Raw genomic sequence first — 13,306 nt, forward strand, 5'->3', positions numbered from 1 at the left:
TAGAAATGACGGGGAGGCTTCGTCCCCGCCGTAGCCCTCAGTGTTTCACAAACCCACAACCCCACTCAACCCACCGCCGCCCCGCACCGAACCCAGGGTGATTGTGCGGTTCGGTCCCCAGTAGACCCCCGGGAACGTCTCACACCAGACGAGTCTAACCCCAAATATTTGCGTGGTAGAGTAATTATGGTGAACTCGTCCGTGGAGACGGTGTTCGCGCAGCAATCGCCGACATAGTGTAGCTCAGGCGGAATATGGGGAAGCAGCCCGCATTCGCCGAGGCAGATGGAAAACCGCCTAAAAACCATCCTGGAGACTCATCCGCATGGCGGATCCGTGCTGGGGACCGGCACGCCTTCCCGTCCGGAAAGCAATTCGTTAGACTGCACGGGTAACCGGGCGGACTTATGATAGTTACTGCTACAATATGTAAGTTTTGTATCTACGTGCAAGGTGATGTTCCAGGATACCTGATGATGGCATTGTCCGAAATGCGTAATGCGGAAATACTTAAGGCAGCTTACATACAGTCAATTACTGTTTCCTCAGCGATATATTCAGCAATTTTCAGACTGCACAACTGCACATATGTTTTTCATTATGGTCGCACACGTCCTTCGTGACATTATGTTGCAGCTGTATTATTTGCAGGAGTGAACCCAAGCAGGAACACCTGCTACTGACAGTGCCTGCACACGCTGTACATGGTGCAGATACACCACTGTTTTCAGGTAGCACAATCCAGAAAGTTGTCGACAACTGAATGAAGATGTTCCTTCTCCAGCTGAGGTGCCTTCATCTCTCTATGCCTCCTCCAGTCGCAATTAGGCTTGAACGTCTCATGCTCCCAAAGACGACCATCAACTGTTCAAACGTCCTCCTGCTGGGCCACCATCGCTCTGGATATAACTTCCGATATAAACGTCGAGCGCTGCGGCCATTACCATCTGCTAATCCTCGCAGAAAATGCTCATCTGCCAACCCAGCATTTGAGAACACTTCCAATGCACTGCACCGCAAACCATGACGGTGACGAACACTAAACGGTTCGCGCTAAGTGCTTAAATAGTCCGTGATTAAACAGTTGACGCTACGTGCTTGATGCTAGTAGAGCAATTACGTTAGTCACATGTCCACACAAGCACTGAATTGAGTCACATGTCAACATTACCTTTGTTCCATTGGAACAACAAACAATGGTTGTGAACCTAAGAACTGCAACGTACTACACATTCATTATAACCAACAGGGTATTTTGAACATTTCGTGTAAGAAAACAGTTCATGTAATGTTGGTACGTTCTACTTCTGTGTGTTTCCCATGATTAACGTGATTTTGAAGAGAAGTAGAAAATGACCCCTAAAGTGGAAATAAAGCGTTTCCAGACCCATATCCAAATAAGACGTTTTATTCTTCTATGTGTGAGGAATATTTCCTCAAAGTTTGGCCCTACCTTTTTCTACAAATTGTACTTATTCCTTACGATGTGCAGAGGATATTAATTCTGATACCACTATAACTTCACCATTTTCCTGTTACATTTACGAATGGTTCGCAAGAAGCATGACTTTGGCAAGCTTTCGTATGACGTCTAATTTCTCTATAAACAATAATTCTATCTTGGAACTCTTCCATTTGGTCCGTGATTGCATAGAGAAACAGTACTATCAGCAAATTGAGTCCGCCTTGATGCAAAACACCTTGTTATTCCTTTAATTCTTTATTCTCCCAAAATAGTTCTGGCGACAAATATCACCATCATCAGTGGGGTTTTTTAATCTAAAATATGCAGAAAATAGCATGGTTATACAAACACAGTAGCACATTATTACAATTTTGCTATTCGTTTTTTGAATATATAGTTTTCTATGAATACTTTCATACTACATTATTTATTGTATGTTACAGCATGTTTTAAGAAATTATTGTCGCTGTTTGCGACTTGTTTTCTGTGCGCTTATTTTCTGTTGCCGTCTTTTTACTCAGTGAACATCAAGTCATCTGCAACCGTGTGAGCGGCTATTAGTAAAAAATTACTAAAAGGTGAACTTCGTATGTCAGCAATATATACTTGGGGTTATGGTAGTGTCGTGGAACCCAGTTATTTGGTGTGTACTGAGCTGTTACTTAGCTATTCGTGTACTCACGTTCATTGGGTGGTCTCGCAATATTCCACTCAGTCACGCACAGATTTCTTCGCACTCTCGAAAAATCTAAGGATGATCGTAGCGGCCGTATTGATGTTGATGATGCGGATGAACATCTTACTTACAATTTATCTTATTGACGGAAGGAAACAGTCACCTTGGACGCCAGTCGCAAATTTTTTTCAGTCATTTTGAGTGTGTCCATCAATTGCAGATCACTGGAGTAAAACAATGTTCGCCGATTCAGTGCGGTGTATGCAAGTGAGTTCTATCTGAAATACTAAATCGTTCTTGTGAGATATTCTTCCTTTCATTGTGTATAGAGAGTTAAACACATATTTTTTACTTGTAAATTGTAAACGATATCCTAAAATGAACTTTTTTCCCCTGAAAGGCAACCTTTCTCAAGTTCTGTGACGCTGAGAGGTTTAATAGAATAACAACATAATTAACATTTGCTTAATCCTTTGAGAACCACAAATACTTTTTTTTAAATGTGAAATTTTCACAAAATTGACCTGTATCATCATAGTAAGTAACGAATATAAGACAAAATTGGAAAAAGGTAAACAACAAATTATTTTAAGGAGATAGTTTCACTCTAGAACAGTTTTCAATATTCTATCATTTCATGAGATATATTTCAAAGTAATTCCTCATTTTTCCAAGTCACAGTCCCTCATCTCTAAATTCCCATGAAGTCATATTGCCTAAAAAAATTACAGTGTTAAATAGCATACAGAAATGGGCCTAAAATTTAATAAATTTTTATCAGAAAGTACATACTGCTCCAGTGGTTTTATTTCGAAACCGCTCATTAAAGCAGTAGAAAAAACCTCAAAATTACGTTTCAATTACTTCAGATGTACTTACTTCCACTATCATTGCGCTCCCCAACATGATCTCTATATATAAAAAAAACACACACATTTCATAATCTCCTACAAACACATAGCACAATATCCGCGCCGACTGCTGCTCTGAAAGCTGTAAATGATTGCTACAATGCACTACATTCGTAGACGTAACTCAGCGCATCACTAGATGTCCATGTCAGCAATAGCTTCGGTTTTTTCATTGGAAATAGACTGGTACTTCACAAAATAAATAAATAAATATCAATAAATTTGTGATTTCAGGCAGAAGCCACTAGTACTCAAATGGGTCAACAGGTAATTAATAAGCATTATTTCTAAGTAAGAAATTTAGTTTCACATTTTTTTCTTGAGTTTGTGCCAGAATTTGAACTACAGTAAAAACGCCCTGCATTGAATAAATCAAACAGAGATAACAGCCTAGCACTGGAGTGAGTAGACTTTCGTACACTGAGGTGAAACAAGTCATAAAAGCACTCCGTCATCAGGCCACATGTGGCTCACCGGGACCATCCGACCGCCGTGTCATCCTCATATGAGGATGCAGATAGGAGGGGCATGTGGTCAGCACACCGCTCTCCCGGTCGTTATGATGGTTTTTTGTGACCGGAGCCGCTACTATTCGGTCGAATAGCTCCTCAATTGGCATCACGAGGCTGAGTCCACCATGAAAATGGCAACAGTGCATGGGTGTCCGGATGGCCACCCATCCAAGTGCCGGCCACGCCCGACAGCGCTTAACTTCGGTGATCTGACAGGAACCGGTGTATGCTCTGTGGCAAGGTCGTTGCCGAAACAAGTCATGGGACACCCCTTAATATGGTTTCGGACTTCCTTTTGCCCAGCGTAATGCAGCATCGACTCTGCAAGTCGTTACAATTACCCCTGCAGAGCCATGCTGCCTGTACAACCGTGTTGCTGGTGCAGAATTTTGTGCTCGAATAGACCTGCCGGCCGGTGTGGCTGAGCGGTTCTAGGCCCTTCAGTCTGGAACCGCGCGACCGCTACGGTCGCAAGTTCGAATCCCGCCTCGGGCATGGATGTTTGTGATGTCCTTAGGTTAGTTAGGTTTAAGTAGTTCTATGGGATTGATGACCTCAGATGTTAAGTCCCATAGTGCTCAGAGCCATTTGAACCATACGAATAGACCTCTCAATTGTGTCCCATAAATGTTTGGTGGAATTCATTTCAGGCAACCTCGGTGGCCAAACAATTTGGTCGAACTGTCCAAAATATTCTTAAAACGAACGGAAAACAATTATAGCCCCTTGACAGGCGTATTGTCATCCACAAAAATCCAATTGCTGAATGGCTACAAATGGTCTCGAAGTAGCCGAATATAACCATTTCCAGTCAGTGATCGGTTTAGTTGGACCAGAGGTCAAAGTCTGTTCCATATAAACACATCCCATGCTACACTCCTGGAAATGGAAAAAAGAACACATTGACACCGGTGTGTCAGACCCACCATACTTGCTCCGGACACTGCGAAAGGGCTGTACAAGCAATGATCACACGCACGGCACAGCGGACACACCAGGAACCGCGGTGTTGGCCGTCGAATGGCGCTAGCTGCGCAGCATTTGTGCACCGCCGCCGTCAGTGTCAGCCACTTTGCCGTGGCATACGGAGCTCCATCGCAGTCTTTAACACTGGTAGCATGCCGCGACAGCGTGGACGTGAACTGTATGTGCAGTTGACGGACTTTGAGCGAGGGCGTATAGTGGGCATGCGGGAGGCCGGGTGGACGTACCGCCGAATTGCTCAACACGTGGGGCGTGAGGTCTCCACAGTACATCGATGTTGTCGCCAGTGGTCGGCGGAAGGTGCACGTGCCCGTCGACTTGGGACCGGACCGCAGCGACGCACGGATGCACGCCAAGACCGTAGGATCCTACGCAGTGCCGTAGGGGACCGCACCGCCACTTCCCAGCAAATTAGGGACACTGTTGCTCCTGGGGTATCGGCGAGGACCATTCGCAACCGTCTCCATGAAGCTGGGCTACGGTCCCGCACACCGTTAGGCCGTCTTCCGCTCACGCCCCAACATCGTGCAGCCCGCCTCCAGTGGTGTCGCGACAGGCGTGAATGGAGGGACGAATGGAGACGTGTCGCCTTCAGCGATGAGAGTCGCTTCTGCCTTGGTGCCAATGATGGTCGTATGCGTGTTTGGCACCGTGCAGGTGAGCGCCACAATCAGGACTGCATACGACCGAGGCACGCAGGGCCAACACCCGGCATCATGGTGTGGGGAGCGATCTCCTACACTGGCCGTACACCACTGGTGATCGTCGAGGGGACACTGAGTAGTGCACGGTACATCCAAACCGTCATCGAACCCATCGTTCTACCATTCCTAGACCGGCAAGGGAACTTGCTGTTCCAACAGGACAATGCACGTCCGCATGTATCCCGTGCCACCCAACGTGCTCTAGAAGGTGTAAGTCAACTACCCTGGCCAGCAAGATCTCCGGATCTGTCCCCCATTGAGCATGTTTGGGACTGGATGAAGCGTCGTCTCACGCGGTCTGCACGTCCAGCACGAACGCTGGTCCAGCTGAGGCGCCAGGAGGAAATGGCATGGCAAGCCGTTCCACAGGACTACATCCAGCATCTCTACGATCGTCTCCATGGGAGAATAGCAGCCTGCATTGCTGCGAAAGGTGGATATACACTGTACTAGTGCCGACATTGTGCATGCTCTGTTGCCTGTGTCTATGTGCCTGTGGTTCTGTCAGTGTGATCATGTGATGTATCTGACCCCAGGAATGTGTCAATAAAGTTTCCCCTTCCTGGGACAATGAATTCACGGTGTTCTTATTTCAATTTCCAGGAGTGTATTATGAAGCCACCACCACGGTGCACAGTGCCTTGTTGACAACTTGGGTCCATGGCTTTGAGGGGTCTCCGGCACAACCGAATACTACCATCAGCTCTTAGCAACTGAAATAGGGACTCGTCTGATCAGGCCGCGATTGCCCAGTCACCTAGGTTCCAACCGATATGGTCAAAAGCCCATGAGAGGTGCTGCAGGCGATGTCGTGCTGTTAGAAAAGTCACTCGCGTAGGTCGTCTGCTGCGATAGCCCATTTACGCCACATTTCGCCGCAGTCTCCGACGGACACATTCGTCGTACGTCCCACATTGATTTCTGCGGTTATTTCAAGCAGTGTTGCTTGTCTGCTACACAAACGGCGCTGCGATGGGTCGTTAGGTGAATATCAACGGCTACTAGGTTTGTCCGTAGAGAGAGGCAATGCTTGAAATCTGGTATTCTCGGCACACACTTGGCACTATGGATCTCGGAATATTGAATTCCCTGATGATGATGACATTTGATTTGTGAGGCGTTCAACTACGCGGTCATCAGCGTCCGTACAAAGTCCCAATTTTTTACACAGCCCACCTTTTGTACACAGTCCAATCTAGCCACTGTCACAAATGATAATGAAATGATGAGGACAATGGAAACACCCAGTCCTCGGTCACTCGTCATGCAGCCATAACCACGTCGGAAACTTTTCCATCTGAGTACAAATGGCAAAAAATGGTTCAAATGGCTCTGAGCACTATGGGACTCAACTGCTGAGGTCATTAGTCCCCTAGAACTTAGAACTAGTTAAACCTAACTAACCTAAGGACATCACAAACATCCATGCCCGAGGCAGAATTCGAACCTGCGACCGTAGCAGTCTTGCGGTTCCAGACTGCAGCGCCTTTAACCGCACGGCCACTTCGGCCGGCACAAATGGCACCTCCGCAAATACATTGTTCTTTTATTTATGATACTACCACCATATGAATATGGGCATAGCGCTGTCCCATGACTTATTCACCTCAGTGTAAGTGGCTGGTACTCAAATTGTTAACTACAGTCGTTCCACTTATCAGTAATCGAGAACAGTGCAAGATACTCTGCAGTGACTATACGGTGTACGTGTGAAGCTATAATCCCAGAGTGGTATACTGCTTTCCGAAATGGATAAGAGGTTATGTGGAGAGACGTACACACTGTAATCGACAAGGTGGCAGGCGCGCTAGAATATAGAGTCTATTCGGCTGCACCTGCGAACAGGAATGCCGTTACAGTAATTTGAATGCGAAGTCAGCGGTTACACGCAGTCCGCGTTCTTCGCCGCAAGCTGCTGGAATACTCGTAAACTTGACTCGATTTGCCGGTTCTGCTATTTCCATCCCAAATCGACCACCATTAAGCGGAACGGGTCAACGGCCGGCACGGCGACGTCGCTTCGCATTCCGGACCAGTCGGCGAGCGGGCCGCAGAACGGCCTGCGTGAAGAGGTGGCAGAACTGGTGGCGGCGAAAAAGAAACAGCGCAGCACGACGTGGCGGGCAGCCCGCTCTGATAGGGACGCTGGGGGCAGTGACCGCCTGCGCGCCGACGCCGCCGCTGTTTGTCAATGTTTGCCTTCCTGGACGTGGATCTCGCGAATAAACACCGGGCTGAAGCCAAGCGGAGCGAGATGCCCCGTGGCGCCCAGCCCAAACAACTGAAGGTGCTTTTGAATACATTATGGGAGAGGCAGTCATCCATGTCTTACAAATACTTACTATTAAAAACAGTCTTGATCACAATTTATTTATCAAGGTGACTGGTTTCGACCACTACTGTGGTCATCTTCAGACTTACAAGTTGTATACAAAGCTTTAATTAGATGGCTATATACATTAAAGAAAATACATAAAGTTATAAAGCAATAAAACGATGAATTACCATTGAGTAGGAAACTCTTTCTTTTGGAGAATCTTTACTGGAGAAACCAGTGCACGTCTTACTATATATAATGGAGGCTCTACCCACTTCTGACGGCATGATGTCATTACTAACCAATGAGTTATAAGTCGAATTACAATTTAAAATTTCTTAGTTAAAAGAACATTGTCAAGAATTAAAAATAAGTACACAATAAACTTAGCTTATTAAACAGCTATTGTCAATTAAGAAGCGTTAAAAATATTTAAATATGTAGGATAAATGAACTTCGGTTTGGCAGTACATGGGTTGCCCTCTCATGGCCTGTTAGTGAACCATTTGGAACCACTGGTTGCCATGGTGAAGTTGGACGCCGTTCCAAACATGAGGCAGCAGGCTTCTTTCCACTGAAGTTGTTGTAAAGTCGATGGGCGAACTAGTGGTTGCCATGGTGAGGACAAACGCCAGTGCAAAGATGTGGCAGCAGGCTTCTTTGTAACGAAGTTGTTGCGGAAGTGGAAAAGCGAAGAGTATCACGTCAGACGATGTATTATTGAGCAGCAACATGTCTTTATTGAAACGATTTTCAATGATTAGGCTGCAATAATCTTTAGCTGACATGTATACGACGTACTGCACAAATACGATATGAAGTAGTTGTCCATATATATAAAATATTGTCTATGAAGTTGGTATGTAAATTACATGTGACAATTTTTAAAAGGCATTGCTATTCCTTAAGTTATATGCCAGTCTTATAAACAAATAAAAATAATGAAAATGGAAGGAATTTAAAATTATAATATTATGAGCCATAGTGTCAAAAATTAAAGGATGTGAATTAGCAATATGCAGTCTAAAAGCATATAAGCAAAAATTCTAAATCAGATAGTCAGTCATAAAATAATGTTTAGTGAAATAAAATTACAATGTAAAGATAAAATATTTCCTGAAAGTCTTAATAATTTTAAAAAACAAAGGACAGAAGAGTAAACATTCTAAAGCAGATCATCGAAAAGCTCAAAGAAATGTTTATCTTTGAACTGAAGTTGTTCGTTTAAAACAGATAATGGATTACTTTTGTGAAGTGAAAAGATTTCAATTTCTTCTAAAGTGTTTATGAGTGGTCCTTTTGGCACAGTATGTACTATTTTCAAATTGTTAGAAATGCAACACTCAGAATGATTGTATCCATCAAGATGTTGACCAAATATTGCTTGCACATCCCAACTGCACTGGGCGCGTCCTAAGCCGGTTGAAGCTATTGACGAGGTTGCTGTTGGTGTAACTGACCATCCAGCACGTGCTAGTGCTCGTGCAGTGTAACCAGAATAGACCATCCCATGGTCAAGAGTACAGAAAGTTTTGCGGTCTATTTTACATTGGTAACCGTAAAAGTACAAGGTGGATTGATAAGGTAAGGAATGAGGAGGTTCTCCGTAGAAACGGCGAGGAAAGGAATATACGGGAAGCACTGACAAGAAGAAGGGACAGGATGGTAGGACATCTCTTAAGACTTCAGGGTATAACTTCCGCGGTACTACAAGGAGCGGTAGAAGGTAAAAAGTATAGAGGAAAACAGATTGGAATGCATCCAGCGCGTAATTGATGACGTAGGTTACAAATGCCACTCTGAGATGAAAAGTGTGGCGCAGGAGAGATACTGTGGCGTACGAGATCCAAACGGTGCAGTAACTGTAACCTCATGATGAGCTGCAACGATCTGAGTTTGTCTTCGGTATTTGTCTTCGGCTTCTGGCACAGATCGAAGTTGATGATAGGTGACTCCGTCCGAACAGGCATCAAAAGGCCCAACGGTACCGATCGACTACCCGTAGGCTAGAATCACTCGGCCATTGTCAGTTTACACGACCGAAGCCGCTACTTTTCAATCAGGTTACTCCTTAGTTGGCCTCACAAGGGCTGAGTGCATCCCACTTGCCAACAGCTCTCCGCAGACCCGGACAGTGACCGATCCCCAACAGGTGGTCGGGAGTTACGAGACACATTTTACACTACAGTGAGCAGTGAATACACAGAACTGCCGAAATTGGGGTACTTTTAATACACGTGTTTTGCACGAAGAGCTCCTCGCATTATGTGACTGTAGGGTATGGATTCTTTAGCCTCGGAGCGTACACCCAGATGACCTGACAGGTACCTGACGTCTGCACGTTATCGAGACCTCCTTGTACAGCTAGTGATTCCTGCTTTGGAGGAGAGTATTCTGTGGAAACCATGGTTTCCATGCAAATGGCACGCCCAGTGAAACATCTGCTTAATGCAACCTTCCACGCACTTGTTATCTCCAGAGATTTTCCAGATGCATGGTCTGCGAGATATCTAAAAGTACGCCGTAACAGGGACACGTTCGGCTTCCAACCGATCTGAAGGCCAGTAGATATGAACACGTTGCCAATTTCCAACCGAAATGGCTGTGAGCAACTGTTGATCACGAAGTTTCACGGATGCAGCATTTCATCGACCTCTCCGGTGCTCATAACTGACTAAATTTTCTAAGCGGCGGTTTGTAATAAAATCAACATTATGTCTTTCTCACTTGTCTGACCCTTTCTGCCCTCTTCCCATTCATAATTCATTACATATGAAGAGCCCAGGGAAAAAAGGACGAGGGTCCAGTAAACAAAGTTTTGACAAAACAGCAGTTTTAATTTTAAAACGAAATAACTCAATCCTAAGCAAAAGAACAATAATTATGATGTTACACTGATAAATAACATTTCTGGCACGCTTTTGATATGTAGTATATAAAAAATAACATTATAATTAATTCATGTCACAAAAATGTAGGCAAAAACGATACTGTCCATTCATGTGTAGTGAAATTTACGAATATATTAAAAGAACGAAGGCTTCTGCGGCCGGTGTCATAGTGATTAAAATTCTTCTGGGTATTATGCCGCGTCATTGCTAAATACTAACAACAATAATAAACTAAAACTGACGTTTCGGCCGAACTGCAACGGCCTTCCTCAGGGCACGACTGGTTTTGCATGGGGATAGGTGCTTCTATTTATTACAGACTATCGATGTCTGACGTCACTCTTGTAAAACTTTTAATTGGCCCTCTAATATGATTGGCTAGTCATGACGTAAGGTACGATGGAAGGAAAGAGGCTAAAGCCTCCAGGATCCGCGAAATGATAGGTTCCACCAAGGATGTAGTCAACAATCTTAACACTGCAGGTGTTTACGAACTACGGTGTGAGTGCGGAGCTGCCTACATAGGAGAAACAGAGAGACCTGTCAGCTTACGAGTAGCAGAACACGAACGCTTTGTACTATTACAACAACATAATAAATCGGCGATAACGGAACTCCACCGTGACTGTGGACAACCTATCAGGTTCCAGGAAGCCCGAGTACTGGCGAAAGAATCGTGGATGCGAGAACGAAAAATACGGGAGGCGATCGAAATTATTAAGCAGCCTGACAACATCAACAGAGAAGATGGCTACAAATTCCCGGCGTCCTGGCTGCCTGCCATCCCAGTCCAACGGGGACAGGAGGAAAACTTGCCGACCAGAAGCCGAACGCTGTTTGGCGGACAGCTACCAATCGTTGACGACATGGACATCCACGAATAGCCTCTTTCTTTCCATCTTCCCTTACGTCATGACTAGCCAATCATATTAGAGGGCCAACTAAAAGTTAACTTTTGTTCATCGCAGGTGAAGTAATTGCTCTGTAGTTGAGTAAATATCGTAAGTAAAGGTTCACGGTCCCCAACATTCTATAGAATAGTGCTTGACCTAGTCAAGTGACATACCTAAGATAGTATTACACATTCCTTTCTGAAATAACCAGTAAATTCCAGCATGGCATAGTTTGTCGCATTAATAGTGTCAGATAGTTGTTATTGTAAGAGCCTGTGAGTGTGTTCACATCTGATTACAACCATTTTTATTATTGAAGTGTGACATGATTCAGCAGTTCTTTTAAACCAGGAAGCCATTACAATAGAGTTCCTCGAAATTACTTTTGCCGTCTCTGGACTGGCGACCATATTTCCTTTTCGTAAGTATATACTTGTACCCTTGCTACAGACCGTGGTTTTCATTCTTGCTATAATCATTTCTCATTCTTTCAGTACTTAGCTTACACAGGATCCAACCACCTTACAATTAGTTGCACGATCACAGTTATATAAGATGCGTCGAAAGGGTAGATTTTATGGTGTATACAGTATCCTCCCCATGATTTTATACATTGATGTAATCTCTGCTAGCATATGGAAGTTCCTTGAATGGGTGACGTCTCCATGACGCCCAACTTCAGTACCATGTGGTTACCATTGAAGACCAGCTATTCACAGAAGTCGTAAGTGGGCTGCAATATTATATTACAGCGAAACTTCATTCATATTCTAATGCGTTAATACGGAACCGATTTACGCACGAAAAAAATATTTTGGCAAGCAGTTGTGAATGTGGATCAGCACAGCATCAGGTCGACGAGTCCTGTGCTTGTATTGTACAAACTGTGTAAGCATCGGTTAATAATAACATCAACATTATGCCTTTCTCACTGGTTTGTCCTTTTCTGCGCCGGCGGTTGTGGCCGAGCGGTTCTAGGCGCTTCAGTCTGGAACCCGAGCTGCTGCTACGGTCGCAGGTTCGTTTCCTGCCTCGGGCATGGATGTGTATGATGTCCTTAGGTTAGATAGGTTTAAGTAGTTCTAAGTCCAGGGGACTGATGACCTCAGATGTTAAGTCCCATAGTGCTTAGAGCCATTTGAACCTTTTCGGCCCACGTCCGGTTCCTAATCCATTACATATGGAAACATTTCTATACATCTTTCTTGCGTCCATAGCGCCATATTTGCAGCTGGTGGAGACTTTTTTTTTCCAATGTAAATCGGTTCCACATTAACGCATTAGAATATCTACCAAGTTTCATTGCCACATGATAATTACAGTCCACCCTCTACCTCTGTGAGTAGCTGCACTTTATTTATAACCACCCAGTATGCAATGGCCCATTGAAATGTCTCCTAACGATGACGACAGAGGAAGTCGCCGAAACCTCAAGACTGAAAAATCTGACATGGCCAGGGCTCTGTGAAGCATTTATTGAAATTTTTTGTTTTAGCTACAGATTAAACTTGGGAAATAGAAAAAAATCCGATTTTTTACTATTAAAAAATAGATGCAATGATTAACAAGAACTCGGGCTTTCAGCTATTTGTAGCAGCTGTTAGAAGGGTTTTCAGTACTATTTTTTTTAATTTATTTCAATAATAATAATTATTATACAAACATAACCCACTTCCTTATATGATTCGTGGGTCCTAATTTGTTCAAACATCAATTGCAGCTAATTATAGGTTTAATTAATTTGTGAGCTACAGCTATAACTGATGACAATGGGCAGCTAAATTTCTACTATTATTAGTGTTAATATTTAATGTATATTGTCTTAATTAAAACTCTACTGCCTGCAGCGTCACAGTTGTGCCAGAGATATATAAACCTACTTGTAGTGCCCTGCCCATCGAGCTAATCCCGATGGGCGTGCCCCTGACACTGGGCAGGCCAAAGATGTTATTC

The 13,306-nt window shown here is 44.2% G+C and overlaps 1 protein-coding gene across 1 annotated transcript in view; it reads left to right on the plus strand.

Moving 5' to 3' along the window:
- The window catches only part of LOC124711723 (translation initiation factor IF-2-like), an 85,081-nt gene that overhangs the window by 54,963 nt on the left and 16,812 nt on the right, over positions 1-13,306 (plus strand). The gene's annotated exons all lie outside the window — the stretch shown is intronic.

Source organism: Schistocerca piceifrons, chromosome 8 (genome assembly GCF_021461385.2).
Source record: "Schistocerca piceifrons isolate TAMUIC-IGC-003096 chromosome 8, iqSchPice1.1, whole genome shotgun sequence".
Taxonomy (NCBI): Eukaryota; Metazoa; Arthropoda; class Insecta; order Orthoptera; family Acrididae; genus Schistocerca; species Schistocerca piceifrons.